Raw genomic sequence first — 14,598 nt, 5'->3', positions numbered from 1 at the left:
GTGAATTACTGAGTGATGTGTAGGAACAAATATACACAGATGATTGTGATTCTGCTTTTTAAAGAGACGGCTTGATTATCCTTCTTTCCAGAAACCCCAGCACTTTCTGAATCAGCGCTGTGGAGCCGACCCGGACACAGACAGGCGGACATGTTGTCTTCAAACCAGCACACGTTTATTAAATACACTATTTACAATAAATGGTCACTTATACCCAGTCCAAAAGTGCACAATACCCCAATAAACACAGTCCTGGCCACAAATGCCTTCTTCCCGGGCCGCCTCCACTCTCCTCTCTTGCCTCGTCCTTCTTCCTCCCGACTCTAGCCTTGAATGAATGGAGACGGCCCCTTTTAAACAGTCCCCGGATGAGCTTCAGGTGTTCCCAGCATGCCTCCTCTGGCCACGCCTCAGCGTGGCAGAAGTGCCGGCTGTCCTCCCGGCAGCTCTCCGGGCGCCGTCCTAACTCTTCCCTCCAGCACTTCCTGGTGTGGAGGAAGCGCTGGGGTAACAGGTCCCCAAGGCATTGGGGCGCCTCCTGGCGGTGACCACGGGCCCCTACAGGGTAGGGCTTCCATGCCCTGTACCCGTGGCCCCCAGAGCAACCAGGAAGGCAACCCCCACGTGATCCAGGGTGGGTGCAGACCCACATCTGGTCCTTCATGTCATCCCGGCCGGGTCATGGCACCTGGCATCCCTGACAGTGCAATGGTGTAACACTGCCGGGGCTGCTGGGAGTCGTAGGCAATTTACAGTAAGTAGTGCTGCTACAAGCCCTGCGGTGGGCTGGCGCCCTGCCCAGGGTTTGTTTCCTGCCTTGCGCCCTGTGTTGGCTGGGACTGGCTCCAGCGGACCCCCGTGACCCTGTACTTAGGATATAGCGGGTTGGATAATGGATGGATGGAGTGCTGCTACAAATGGAAGAGTAATATTTAAAGTACAAGTCAAAATAACTCAAATTTCAAATGTCACAAACTCCTGATGCTTTAACTTTCCAAATCTTTCCCTCCTTATTTAGCTATGTTGTAACTTTAAGGCTACATTTGTGAATAAAATATGTTATTATCATTAAATCAAAACATGTGAATTTAGGTTTATGATTATTTCAAAATGTAAAACAGTCTTTTTTCCCTTGTTTTCAAGGTTCCTCACATACCTAATCACTATTTGTGATTTCTTATGCTCGTTTACTAACCTAGAATTTGCCACTGAATTAGATGCAATAATTACTTGTAGTTGGAGGCAGAATCTCATTCACTTCCATAAAATCCAAATATGCATCATTTGTGTCTTTGCCAGGTTTTACACCATTTTAGTTGTTATAAAAACATAATGAATGACATAAATATTGAGTTTGCTGATTCGATTTCAATATTTAAGGATTCTGTTTCAGGATAATGGGTCACCAAGATTATACAATTTGTGGTAGATAGGGGGCGCTCTCGCTCCCTTGAACCCCTGTCCACGACTCCAGACACCAGGTAAAAGTCCAATTGTTGACTTTATTTTGTTGCCACAGTGTACAAAGCACACTCTGCACCACAATACTCATATAATAACAAATACTACAATAATAAACCAATCCTCCACTCCCAGACGCGTTGCCACCCTTCCACCCAGCTCAGCTCGCCGTCTGGGAGCTCCCACAGTCCTTTTATATTCCCTGACCCGGAAGTGTTCTCAATCCCCAGTCCATGTGATCCTCAATCACTTCCGGGTCAGGTAAAAGTTATTTTCTTCACCCCGGAAGCCCGTCGCTCTTCCTATGACGAACTTCCGGGTCATAGGGCACAAATGAGTCCTCGGTCCTCCCTGTAACACCCTCTTGCGGCCCCTGAGGTATCCAGCAGGGCTGAGGATAAAAACTACAGCATCCATGATTCCCTGCTGGTCTTCATACTGCAAGGAGGGCTCCATCTGGTGGCCTGGGGGTATTGGCCGGGATGACAAGCCGGCCACATGTCACAACTTCTATTAGCGCATTGCATGACATGTCGTTCAGAGCTTTAAGGGTTGATCCACACAAATGTTTTGGCAATGTTCAAGGTCTGAAACACCTACTAAACACATTTTATTTTGTAATCAACATATGGAGCAACAGATTTTGTCATCGTTATAAGGGGACACATATGAGGGAGGTGTCCTGTCCAGCTGTGCCTGTCTTGTGCCTAATGCACCCACTCCCAATCCCCCTGAACTGCATACGTTGGTTCTAAAATGGATTGGCAGTTTAATGCACAACTGTAACCGTGTACATTACAGTTCAAGAATGAATATGAAGCCTTTGTTCATTTATCAGGGCTCTTGCACAGTGGTGTCCTCTTCCTCTCCCTCTCTCATTCTTCCTTTACTCACATTTGCTGCGCCCCATTTATTTTTGCATTTCCTCACTTATCACCTATAACTTCTTGCATAGCACAGGATCAGCAACGCTGCTTTAAAGTGTTTTAGACTCAGCCATTTATGCTTTGGCTCAGGCTGTAAGACAAAACTTAATACTTCTTGACACAGAGTGTGATGGGAAATGGAGTCAAGTCAAGCCACCTTATTGTCACTTCACTTAACATGAATGCACAAGTGAGTGAAAACCTTTGTGTGCAAGGTCCCCCACAGTAATAGAGCAATAACAACAACAACATTTATTTATATAGCACATTTTCATACAAACAGTAGCTCAAAGTGCTTTACATAATGAAGAATAGAAAAATAAAAGACACAATAAGAAAACAAAATAAGTCAACATTAATTAACATAGAATAAGAGTAAGGTCCAATGGCCAGGGGGGACAGAAAAAAAAAAAAAAAAACTCCAGACGGCTGGAGAAAAAAATGAAATCTGCTGGGATTCCAGACCATTAGACTGCCCAGTCCCCTCTAACATAAATCAAACAGTCCTCTTTGGATTTAGGGTTCTCACGGAAGGACTTGATGATGATGATGGTCACGTAGACTTCTGGCTTTTAATCCATCCATCATTGTTGGAGCAATCACACAATACATTTAACTATCAATTCAAATTACACACTGTGCAAAAATAAACTCATTACATAAGCAGACACAGACATACTGACAATCTGTAAAATTTACAACACATACAAAAAACACAAAATAGTTGTGGTGCAATGGAATGTAGAGATAAAGGAACAGCAGTCATTCTGCACAAACTGTTTCGGACCCTGCTGGTCTGGGACCCGATGCTACCTGACGGTGATAATGAGAACAGTTCATGACTCAGATGACGTCGATGATTTTCCTGGCTTTCCCTAAGCACTGCCTAACATACTGTATGTGTCTTGTAAGTTAGGAACGTCACCTCCAGTGATTTATTGGGCAAGCAGAACTCATTACCCCTCTGCAAGTGCAGCGCAGTTCCCATACCAGACAATGACAAATCCGATTAGGATGCATTCAATAGTCCAGGTGTAAAATGATCTGCGAGTGTTTGGGTTTATGCCAAACCTCATCAGCTACCTAATATAAAAACGCACTGTTGCACTTTGTTTTCTGGTGTAAACGGTCCATGTGAGGTTCTTACATGATATGCACACTGAGCTAACTTAAAACTGCTCTCCCTCTCCACAGCAGCCCTATTGACGTTGACATGGGTGTGTACACCTACTTGCTTCCTGAGATCCACTATAACCTGTTTGATGTTGAGTCCACATTGAGGAGGAGGCAGTTTTCCTGGCACCAGTGTTTCAAGGCTCTGATTTCCTCTCCACATTCAGTCTCATCACCATTGGAGATAAGACATACAACTATTGTGTCATCTGCAGATTTCACAATGATGTTAGATCTGTGCAGTCATGTTTTTAGAGGGAATATAGGAGAGGACTTAGTACACATCCCTCGGGGGCTCCCATGTTGAGAGTGAATACAGAGGAAGTGATGCCATCTAATCTGAGCATGAGTATAGAGGAAGTGATGCCAACCAGTCTCACCACACAGCACTGATCTGACAGGAAGTTCAGGGTCCAGCTGCACATAGTGTCGTTCAGACCCATAGCACTGAGCTTCCTGTTAAGCTTAGAGAGAATTTAATGTGTTAGTGTTTAAACTTTAGTGTTAAACTTTGAGCTATAATCTCAAATATGTGTCTCGCTTGTCCACATGGGAGTGGATGGTGTGTAATTTGCATCATTAGTCGTGACCAATAAACTGTGCAAATAGTTCATTCACAACGTGAGGTTGCTACTGAATTTCTGAGCACAACCCATCATCATTGGGAAGACAGTGTAGCCATGTGTTCAGTTTTTTCCTTTTTTTCATGGTGTAACAAATAGGCTCTATATTGGCGCCTGACCCAACACAGACTCACACTGGAGGCACATATAAAACCAAAGAAACTTTTATTTTCTTCCCCTGTGGGGCACGTTTTCCCCGTGACCCACAGGCACAACACAGTCCCAAAAACCCACAAGTAAAGCCCAGAAGTACAAAGACTCTTCCTTTCTTTCACCACCACTCCTCCCTGCAAGCATAGTCCTCCGACTCAGGCTCTTTGAGTGGTGGCTGCTGGCCCCTTTTATAGTCCACCCAGGTGTGGCAAATACACTGCCCATAAGGGCTCAGGAGTCCCAGCTGCAGCACCCCCTGGCGGCGCCTGCGGGACATAAAAGGGCTGCACCCAAGTCCAGTTCCCATGGAGCCCTGTGGGAAACCGAGGCACCGCTCCAACCCAGGGGGGCTTGCCATCTAGTGTCCAGGGAGAGGTATTGCACAGTCCATGGCTGCTCCCCCTGAACATATACCGAAGGAGCGTCCCGGCCGGGCATGGACCCTGGCCATCCACCACAATGGACAGCAGATAATAATGATAATAATAAGTGACATTTATTGAGCACCTTTCACAAACCCAAGGTCGCTTTACATACAGAGTAAAAAAAAAATTACAGAGATGACAAGAGTTGGTAGAAGAGGAAAGTTTTCAGTTGAGATTTAAAGGTGGAGAAAGAGAAGCAAAAATGGAGAGACTGAGGAAGAGAGTTCTAGAGCCATAACACTGAAGGACCTGCCTGCCAGGGTGGAGAGTCTGGTTTCGTGGCACAGTAAGGAGATGACTGCTTGAGGACCTGAGAGAGCGACAAGGAGTGTATGGAGCAAGGAGCTGAGTGAGGTAAAGGGGGGCAAATGGTTATGCAGGGCTTTGAAGGTGAGAAGCAGAATCTTCAAATTAATCCTTGATGGAACCAGTAACCAGTAATGCTGGGAGAGAACAGGGAAGATGTGAGCAGAACGCTTTGTGTGGCTACAGAGTTCTGAATGTACTGTAGCTTCCATATAGATTTTGCAGGGAGGCCAATGAAGAGGGAATTATAGTAATCAATACGAGACATTATGAAACAATGATCCAGAGTCTGAGCATCATTAAAGGACAGAAATGGACGGAGGCGGGCAATGTTACGGAGATGATAGAATGAAATTTTGGAAGCAGACCTAATGTGTAGCTCAAAGGTAAGTGATGAATCAAACACAATTCCAAACTTTCTGACAACAGGAGCAGGTTTGACAAGTGCACCATCAACAGAAACAGAGATAGTCAAGTTTCTCCTTCGGCTGTGGGCTGAAAACTGAATTCCTGCTCTTGACGACATTTGTTTATGTCTAATGTGATCTTAATGTGCAAAGCCACTTGTCAAACTTTTATGCAAAAATTATTAAATAAATAAACTTCATAAAGGGGACATCTGTAAACTTGTAAAATGGCCTAATAAAATATGCCACCTTCAGTGCCCCTCTGACAATGACTCCTGGGTATCTGCTTAATTCTGTGGAAAGAGTGGGAAGGGTGTATGATATTCAGCAAAAAAGACAAACAAGCCAGATATTTGAAAGTAGGCAAGGGAGTGGCATGGAAATATACAGAATGAAATGCACCTGACTGCTTCTGGCCAAAAAAAACTCGCTGTGTATGTTTTGTGTGTGGAGACTTCAGGATTTAAAACACAAAGCTTCCATGTGCCAGCTCTAATGCTTAACTGTGTAAACTATTTTTCCAGAGACTCACAAGTATTGCATGATGGCTTTGTTTGCTTGCTGAGATGAGTTCCAGTTTTATTTGCCATTAAGTAATTAGTGCATGTTTGTGCTTGTATTCTAAGTAGTAAATAAAATTAAAATAAATTAAAAGGCTAAACACAATCATGCCATGTGAAGTGTGCCAGAATAACAGGGGATAGAACAAAAGCAGGAGACATCAGGGCTGCGCACACTGACAGTGTGACAGTTAGGTCACTGTGTAGATGTACCGCAGTCAGACAAACGATTTGATGATTTAGTTGTTAAGGACCCTCACTGCCTGGGGGTATAAAGTCAGGAATGGCTTTACACGTTGCCTTTTCATCAGCAGTCAGCCCCACTAAGAAGTTGGCACTCACTCTTAAACCTTTGAAAGTCTCCGATCTTAACTGTTATTTTGTCTCTCCGGACTTTGAGTGGTGCTTGGTTTTTCCTTTAATTACATTTCTTCCAAATGTGTTTATGTGGTTTCTCCTTGAATTTTCCATCTAGAATTAGTACTGTTTAGGATGATGGCATCCATTGTTGTATACTTTGTTGTATCCACTTAGATCTTGGTGGTTACCCAGTGTCTGGAGGACGGAGACCAAACTCCTTGCTGTTTGTATAGTTATTACAATGCTTTCCCACTGAAAACTCATTAAAATGACATCATAATTATTAGTTAATACTTTTGGACTTAGAGAGACTGCATTTATATAAAATGTAAAAAATGTGGTTTCTGTGTTTAACACTTGCCTGCTATCTATCTTTAAGACAGTTGAAAGCCATATTGTAATGCCTGCTGCACTTTAAAGTTAGTATCCTGTTGTATGTTGTATCTTTATATTGTGCATTCTCACGCTTGCTCATCAGAGGAGGGTCACTTTCCTGGCTCATCAGAGGTATGTAATACCACTCCAAGATAAGGGAGGGCACTGCCACTAACAGTATCGTCCTCATCCATGGCACAGAAAAGATGTTAATGAGGGCCATTGACTACGCCCCTTGTAGTCAGAGTCCTATGACACCCGGGTGTCCACAGACAGAGGCATCTATTTTCGAACCTAATGCTGGCCATAAGACGGAGCTCCCAAAGACTGACCTGCTCTATCAAGCTTCTGTTCTGTCAAAACATAACAAAAAAAAGATATAAAATGAAATGAAACCAAAACCCAATATGAGAGACAATAATCGTGGTTGAAAAAACAAGACGGTCAAAACTGAGAGAACACGTGAGAAAGAGCACAAAGATAAAGTTTGAATACTGAGAGTTGGTATCCACAGATTGGATGCACTCATTGCCGTCCTTTCATCCCGTTGGCGTCGAATACCCATGGGTCCCAACTTCAGAAGCCACACCCCTAGCAACGCTGGGAGCGGACATAAAGATGGAAAAAAACACTGGTGGCCTTTGACGACACAAAATCACACCTGATCATGACAGCGGCACTATTTAGTGATGGCAAGCTTGGCGAAGCCTGCCTATCTGTTGATGTTATTTTTGTGCCATCGCACACCTGTTTAGGTGATTATTTATGGCACCAAATTAAATAGAGCAACCTGGCTGGCACCCCAATAACTCTTTGGAGTCCTCCAGTGTCTTTCCTCATCTTCAGCATTTTAAGAGTGTATTGTACAGTATGATAAACACTAAATACAATACTTTTGCTTTTTTCCTTCTTGTCAGTATCTTTATATTGTCAAGATCTTGGTAACAACAGAGTTGCACAGGAGACTGGATAAAGGAACCAGTTTTCCAAGGTATAAAATCTTTATTGCTGAACTGGCAGGTACAGACATGAGATTTTATTCAAAACGGGTTTATCTTCAGCAGGAAAGCACACAAGTTACAACTGGAAAGCTCCCCGGTCCAGCTCTTCTCACCTGGTTAAAAGAACACAAAGTCTTCTTCATCGGAAGCAGTGACTGGTGTAGACACAATCTGAGGGAGGGAGGACAGAAGAGTGAGCCATTAGACGGGCCGAGACTCAGTCGTTTACATGTTCTAAACCTCATGCAATAGGGATGGGTAAGAGTGTGTTTGTTTCTCATTGAAATACTATTTAAGAGGGAGTTTCTGAAGGGCATCTGTGTTTCTCTGCCATAGGTTTACTGTTTAACCGGGAGACAGCTCGCAGGTAAGAGTACAAGAGTGTGCAGCTGGTGGCATTATGGAGTAGGAACATAGAGCAGGGGAGTAATGAACTGCCTATGAGTGACGGTCACTGCCATTATGGGTGGCAGCAGTCTGTCAGTTTCCTATACATCCTACACCCTTTAACTGAACTGGACCAAATTTTGCATACCGTATATACTCGCAGATAAGTGCTAATGCAGATAAGTTGGGACTTGATTTTACCATATAACCTCTGGTATTTTATAATGTCAGTCGTATAAGTCGAATGCGGAAAACTCACGCTATTGGTCCAAGTGATTATGCTATGCTAACACCCACCTGAGAGAGTAACCTATGTACTGTGCCTATTGTTCCATCACGGTAATACCCAAACTATTCCGGAGCGACGTTTGCACTGTTTTGTGTTTTTTATATCTCACACTCTCATACACCTTTATCGTAAGAGCATCCCTTATCTACAATGGAGCAATCGATCAGAAGAAAATAAGGAGCTGATTTTAAATTAAATATCGTTAAAATGGCAAAAGAAACTGGTAAGTGTTGCTACTGCAACAAAATTCGATACGTCTGAGAAACTGGGGCGAGACTGGAGGAGGCAAGAAGATGTGAAAAAAAAAATTAAGTGTCACATTTTTGAATGGGCATATAAGTCAGGGTCTGATTTTATGATCGATTTTTCTTATATGTGAGTATATACGGCAGTTGCTCTCTAGGACCATATAGACAAGATAGACTACTTTGGAATGCAAACGTCTGACCCCTGGGTCCCAAAGTTTATTTTTTTATTGTGTTCTCCATTTGCACACCTGCAAGTGAAACATCCAAACAGACTGAAGCCAGACAAGCAAACAAAATGACCAGACCATAACATTACTTACCAGGGCAACATCATATGCTGCTTCTATCTACAATCATACAGTATAAAAAAGGACAATTGCAAGCTTTTGCAGGGGGTGTTGGGTGAGGCTTGATTGAGACTGGAAATGCAGTATGACACAAAGGGGAATCAAAGGATTGATGTTTAACTCCTGCTTTGTTGGCTTTTCTTCCTAACTTAGGCACTACAAGCTGTCCACCTTGAAATAAATGATGAATCAGACATAACAGTATTCATGGTTACAACCCAACAAGGATTTGCTGCAGTTCTGGAATCCAATTGGAATCAAAAATAAAAAAATGTCGGTTTGAAGTCTGGGCTTTGGCTAGGCCACTCAAGGACACTCAGAGATTTTCCTGAAGCCACTCCAGCATTGTCTTGGCTGTTTGCTTTGGGTCTCTGTCAAAGTGAACCATTATAGCAGTGTGAGCTGACATGCACGCTGTAGCAGGTTTTCTTCAAGATCTTCTTTGTATTTTCCGCATTCATCATTTCCTCAGCGCTGACCAGTCTGCCTGTCTCTGCCACTGAGAAGCACTCCCATGATGCTGCCACCGCCATGCTCCTCTGTAAGAACAGTATTAAGCAGGTGATGAGCAGTGCCTGGTCTGACATAGTGCTTGGTGATCTGCCCAAAGAGTTCAATTTATGTCTCATCAGATCAGATAATTTTTCTGTCATGCTCTCAGAGTCCTTTAAATGTCATTTGACAAACTCCAAGCTGGAGTTAGCCAATCTACCATTAACTCCTAATTGACAGAGTGCTGTTGAGGTGGTTGTCCTTCTGACAGGCTGTCCCTTTTCAGGTGAGGACTTCTGAAGCTCTGTTAGATTGACCATTGGATTCTTGGTCTCCTCCCCAGTTACTCATTTTGGCCAGACAATCAACTTTAGGAAACGTCCTAGCATTTCCAAACAACTTCCATTTCAAAATCATTGAGGCCATTGTGCTCCAGGGAACACTCAAAGCTTTGGAAATGGTTGATTTGTGCCCCACCACAGATTAATGATGGAGGTCTACAGAGAGTTCTTTGGACTTCATGCCTTGGTTATGGTCCTGAGATGCTGTGTGAATTGTGAGACCTTCTATACACAGCTGTGTGCCTTTCTAAATGATATTCAACTTAAAACATATGAACTCTAAACATGTTCTTAACACATCTCAAGGAGAATTAAAGCAAACAGGATATACCTGAACATAATTTGGAGTGTCACAGCAAAGAGTCTGAATACTTTTTGGAATGAGAGATTTCAGGTTTTAATCTCTTAATATATAAAATCCAACATCTGTCTGTCTGTCTGTCCGCTTTTCACGAGAAAACTGCTTAACGGATTCGGATTGAGTTTTTTTCTAGAATTTGCTTGAAAATTCTGGTTGATTTTGTGACTTCTGTCATCGGCCTAAGTATCATAGTTCACTTGCAGGAGCTATTTATTCGTGCTAATCTGAGACAAGGGCTGCCGGCCGAGGAGAGGGAGAAGAGTGACGTCAGGAGTGGGGAGCTGGGCGGGGCCTTCCTCACTCACGTGCCAGCCTCGGAGCGTATCTTACCTCTGCTTAACTGGCAAACGAGAGAACTACTTAACGGATTTAGATCGGGTCTTTTTCTATAATTTGCTTGAACATTCCAGTTGATTTTGTGACTTCTGTCATCATGCTAAGTATCATAGTTTGCTTGCAGGAGCGATAAATTTGCGGTAATCCAAGACAGAGGCTGCAGGACGAGGGGAGGGGAAAGCGTAATGTCAGGAGTGGGGAGCTGGGCGGGCCCTTATCACTCACACGCCAGCCTCCATTCAAATCGGTCTACCTCTCACGATATGTTGGAGCATACCTTGCCTCCACATGGCTAGCGATACCTTTTTGTTTATTGATTTTTAAAGTTTATCCCGTTTCAGTACTACGTGGGCAGAACCGCAGGGAACAGCTAGTTTTTAATAAATTGCAAACTTTTATGAAAATAAGTTTTCACTTTGTTATTTTGGCTAACTTAGTGTAGATTAATGGACAAAAATTGCAAATTTATTAATTTAAATTAAGTGTGCAGAAAGCAAAGGAGTCTCAAAATCCTATGTTCCATTTCACAGCCTGCTTTTCTGGCCTTTATAATCAAATGAAATTCCACAGTTTTCATAATGAAGATTTCACAAGGAACGTCTAAGTGATCCAAAACACCAAGATATACAGTAGCATGTGAAGCTATTTGGTTTTTTTTTCACTTACATAAAAAACTGTAAATTCTCTTTCACATGCTACAAGTTCTTAACACTCTAAGCTTAGACAATACACTTTTATTGTATCCATTATTGCTATTATTTATTGATTATCAGATGATTTGAGATGCATAGAACCATTCCAACAAACACAAAAGAGAAACAGTAAAAGTTCGACTCTAGCATATTACCTACAACTGAAGAAGGCAAAAAAAATTAATCTTGACTAAAAATTCACATGAAATACATTCTAAAATGTTCATTTTACATTTCTTGTACTGGACTGACCAGCGTCCCAGCAAGGATAGACTCCCTTTCCCTTACCTAGTCAGGAGGCCAAGATAATGAATGGCACAGAAGGGAAGAGCAACATGACTGGCATCCTAGCAGCCATGGATGGGAATCACATACCCTGCTTCTATACAGAAAGGACAAAATGGATGGAGCATCCCGTCCAGGATAAGTAATAGATTCATTGTTGGTTGGGAGACCACATATATTGGACAATGGGTGACTGCCTCCCATATGCAGATTGTTCCCTCATACACTGGGTGACAGCATCCCTTATGGTGAACCCCAGTATGGACACCTGCAGGGCAGCATGGTAATGATGGCCTCATAAGCCTGCCCTGTTAGGATCCATGGAGGCTGCCGAGAGGGAGCTGTTGGGAAGTGAAGGCTCAGGTTCCGCCTGACTCAGAAGTGCTTTCCAGAGACAAGCAGTTGGCATTGGAAGTACTCCTGGACTAGGACTTAAAAGGGAGTCGCAGTCAGGATAGAAGAAAACAACACTCACCTGGAGATGTGGAGGAGAAAAGAGGGAGAAAAATCACATTGCTGTGCTGAGAGTGTGGAAAGGAAGCCTGCTAAAGGGATTTTATAAAATAAAAAAATACTAGTTTTGAACCCAAGAGGTGTCTGTGGAGTTCTGTCTGGGGTTTGGGGAGCTGCAATGCCCCCTGGTGGCCACAGCCTCTTTTTGGGGATGGAGTTCATCTACAGTAATTAATCAGTACATTGCACCACTGCATTATCTAATCATTCAGCACAGACACCCTCAAGAGCTGATTTTATCTGAAACCTTTGTCATGTTTTCTCTCTATCTTTAGCTGAAGTCGTTGTTTTTAGCAGAACACTGCATTTTCACAGGCCTATATTCATTCATTGAACTGAACATTTTATACAAAGATAATTGATAAAGACAAAATATTTTGTAGTTAGTAGAAGACTTACAAAGAAATGCATTTAATAGTACAACCCTGAGGTCAATGCCTCATGTTAACCAGACACAGAATCCAGTGAACCAGAAGCTTACAGTATTTCACTACTAATTGGTAACCAGACACAGAAACCAGAACTCTGTGCTAAGCAGATATATGAACCAGTGGCTATATAAACCCTTTGAAAGAAGCAGGCGAACGATGGCACAGTCAAAACAGCCACAAGCGAGTTGCTTTAGGTAAACTTTGGCTTTCTAACTGAAGTAGCTCTGAAGAGGGGTGTCTGACTTCAGAGCTCCGTTCTGTTACAGGATTGGATCCAAAATTGGTGCCCTCCTTCTGGTGACATTAAGATTTCTACAGCTCATACCAGAAGGGGTGGGCCATCTATGGGTGATAAGGGTGGGAAAGGGAAGAGACAATAACATCAGTGAAAGTGCCCTCTCTCAACCCTGGATGGTATCACTTACCTGAACTGAGCCCATAAGGTGATCCCCAGCTGACCATGCGTGACAACGCATACTAATCAGACATAGAAACCAGTAACAGCAACTAAATAGAGTCCAATGCCTATAGCTAACCAAACACAAAAACCAGTAACTAATGACAGGCCAGCGACAGAATGCAGTATATAAATGCTGACCAGGAACCAGTGACTAACAAGAACACAGAAACCATTTATTAAAAATTAATCAAACACAACAGTGAGTGTGTAACGCTAACATGACACAGATTTTAAGTAGGCGAATACCAGTGAAGTCAATGCCTGATACTAACTGTAATGTACGAGGATTTTGACATTAGTTTCTTTAGTAGAGGAGTACACTCAGTAGATAGGTAGACAGATAGATAGATGCTGAAATCTGAGGTTCGATCCTTGTTAGGGGATGCAAAAGTGCACACAACTGATGAGCCCTAATAAGGGCAAAATATGTGTTGTGTACTTTTTGTATTATTTGGCAGATTCTGTATCATCCATCCATCCATTATCCAACCCGCTATATCCTAACTACAGGGTCATGGGGGTCCGCTGGAGCCAATTATATATACATACATCATATAAGCAGTGCATGGTTCCTCAATAAAGAGTTGACAACCTGGTGGCAATTTATTTTAGAGTATGTGTTGTGGTCACTAGGAGGTGCTTCAGCATCTCAGACCCCCCAACACAAACAGGTTCTGACACAAGTGCTATAAGCAAAGACTTTATTTCATGTTAAACTCTTCTCAGGAAGCGTTTCCCACCCCACAGCCACAGTGACACGGCACCCAATAAGAACAAGGTACTCTGCAACTCTTTCCTTTCTCTTTTCTTCTTCTCTCTCTCTCTCACTCTCTTTCTCTCTCAGTCACTGCCTCCTCCTCCATTAATCCCAGCAAGCTTCATCTCCTTCCTCCAGACTCTTGGCTCCTTGTGTAGTGGCAGGTATCTTCTTTTATGTGGAACCTGGGAGTACTTCCAGTGTCGCATAATTGTCGTCCGGGAGCTCTTGCGGGTTAGGCTGGAGCCCAACAAGGTAGGGCTTGTTAGTCCCCACAGCACCACCTGGCAATGCCAATGGAACCCAACAGGATTGAGTCGAAGAACTCCAGTTCCTATGATGCCCTGTGGGAAACCGTGGCGTTGCTGCAACCCAGGGAGGCTGCCATCTGGCAGTTTGGTGAAGATAATGTCCTGTGTATGCTATTTCCCCTGGAAACCGGAAAAGAAAGCAGAGAAATGTACTATTCCATCAACCCAAACATTCAAACCACAGACAATACGCTCCATAACCGAATGAATATAAACACGAGAGTAATCTACACAGAGAATATTCATAACATCTAACGGTAGCTAGTAAAAAAAAAAAAACTTTTAGTAGGCCTGTCAGGAGCTCCATGGTAAATTTAAACTCGTGCTGAAGGTTTTCCACAGGTTCACTAATGTGTCGTACGGAGGGTGTGAGACATTGTTCATGGCAGCCAGCAGCTTAGCCAACATGCTGCTCTCAGCTAAAACCTTACGAGACCCCATGCTGGCCCCAGCACAAATGTGTCCTGTTAAGTCTGTTCTAATGTCCTGATTCAGTTTAATGCACAACAAAAGACAACTCTTGATAGAAAGCCAGTCTGTCGCTGGGCACACTCAAACTCCTCAATCCAAACCAATTT

This window comes from Polypterus senegalus, chromosome 6 (genome assembly GCF_016835505.1).
Source record: "Polypterus senegalus isolate Bchr_013 chromosome 6, ASM1683550v1, whole genome shotgun sequence".
In the NCBI taxonomy this organism is placed as follows: domain Eukaryota; kingdom Metazoa; phylum Chordata; class Cladistia; order Polypteriformes; family Polypteridae; genus Polypterus; species Polypterus senegalus.
The sequence above is the reverse complement of the archived record's forward strand: the minus strand, read 5'-3'. Positions refer to the sequence as shown.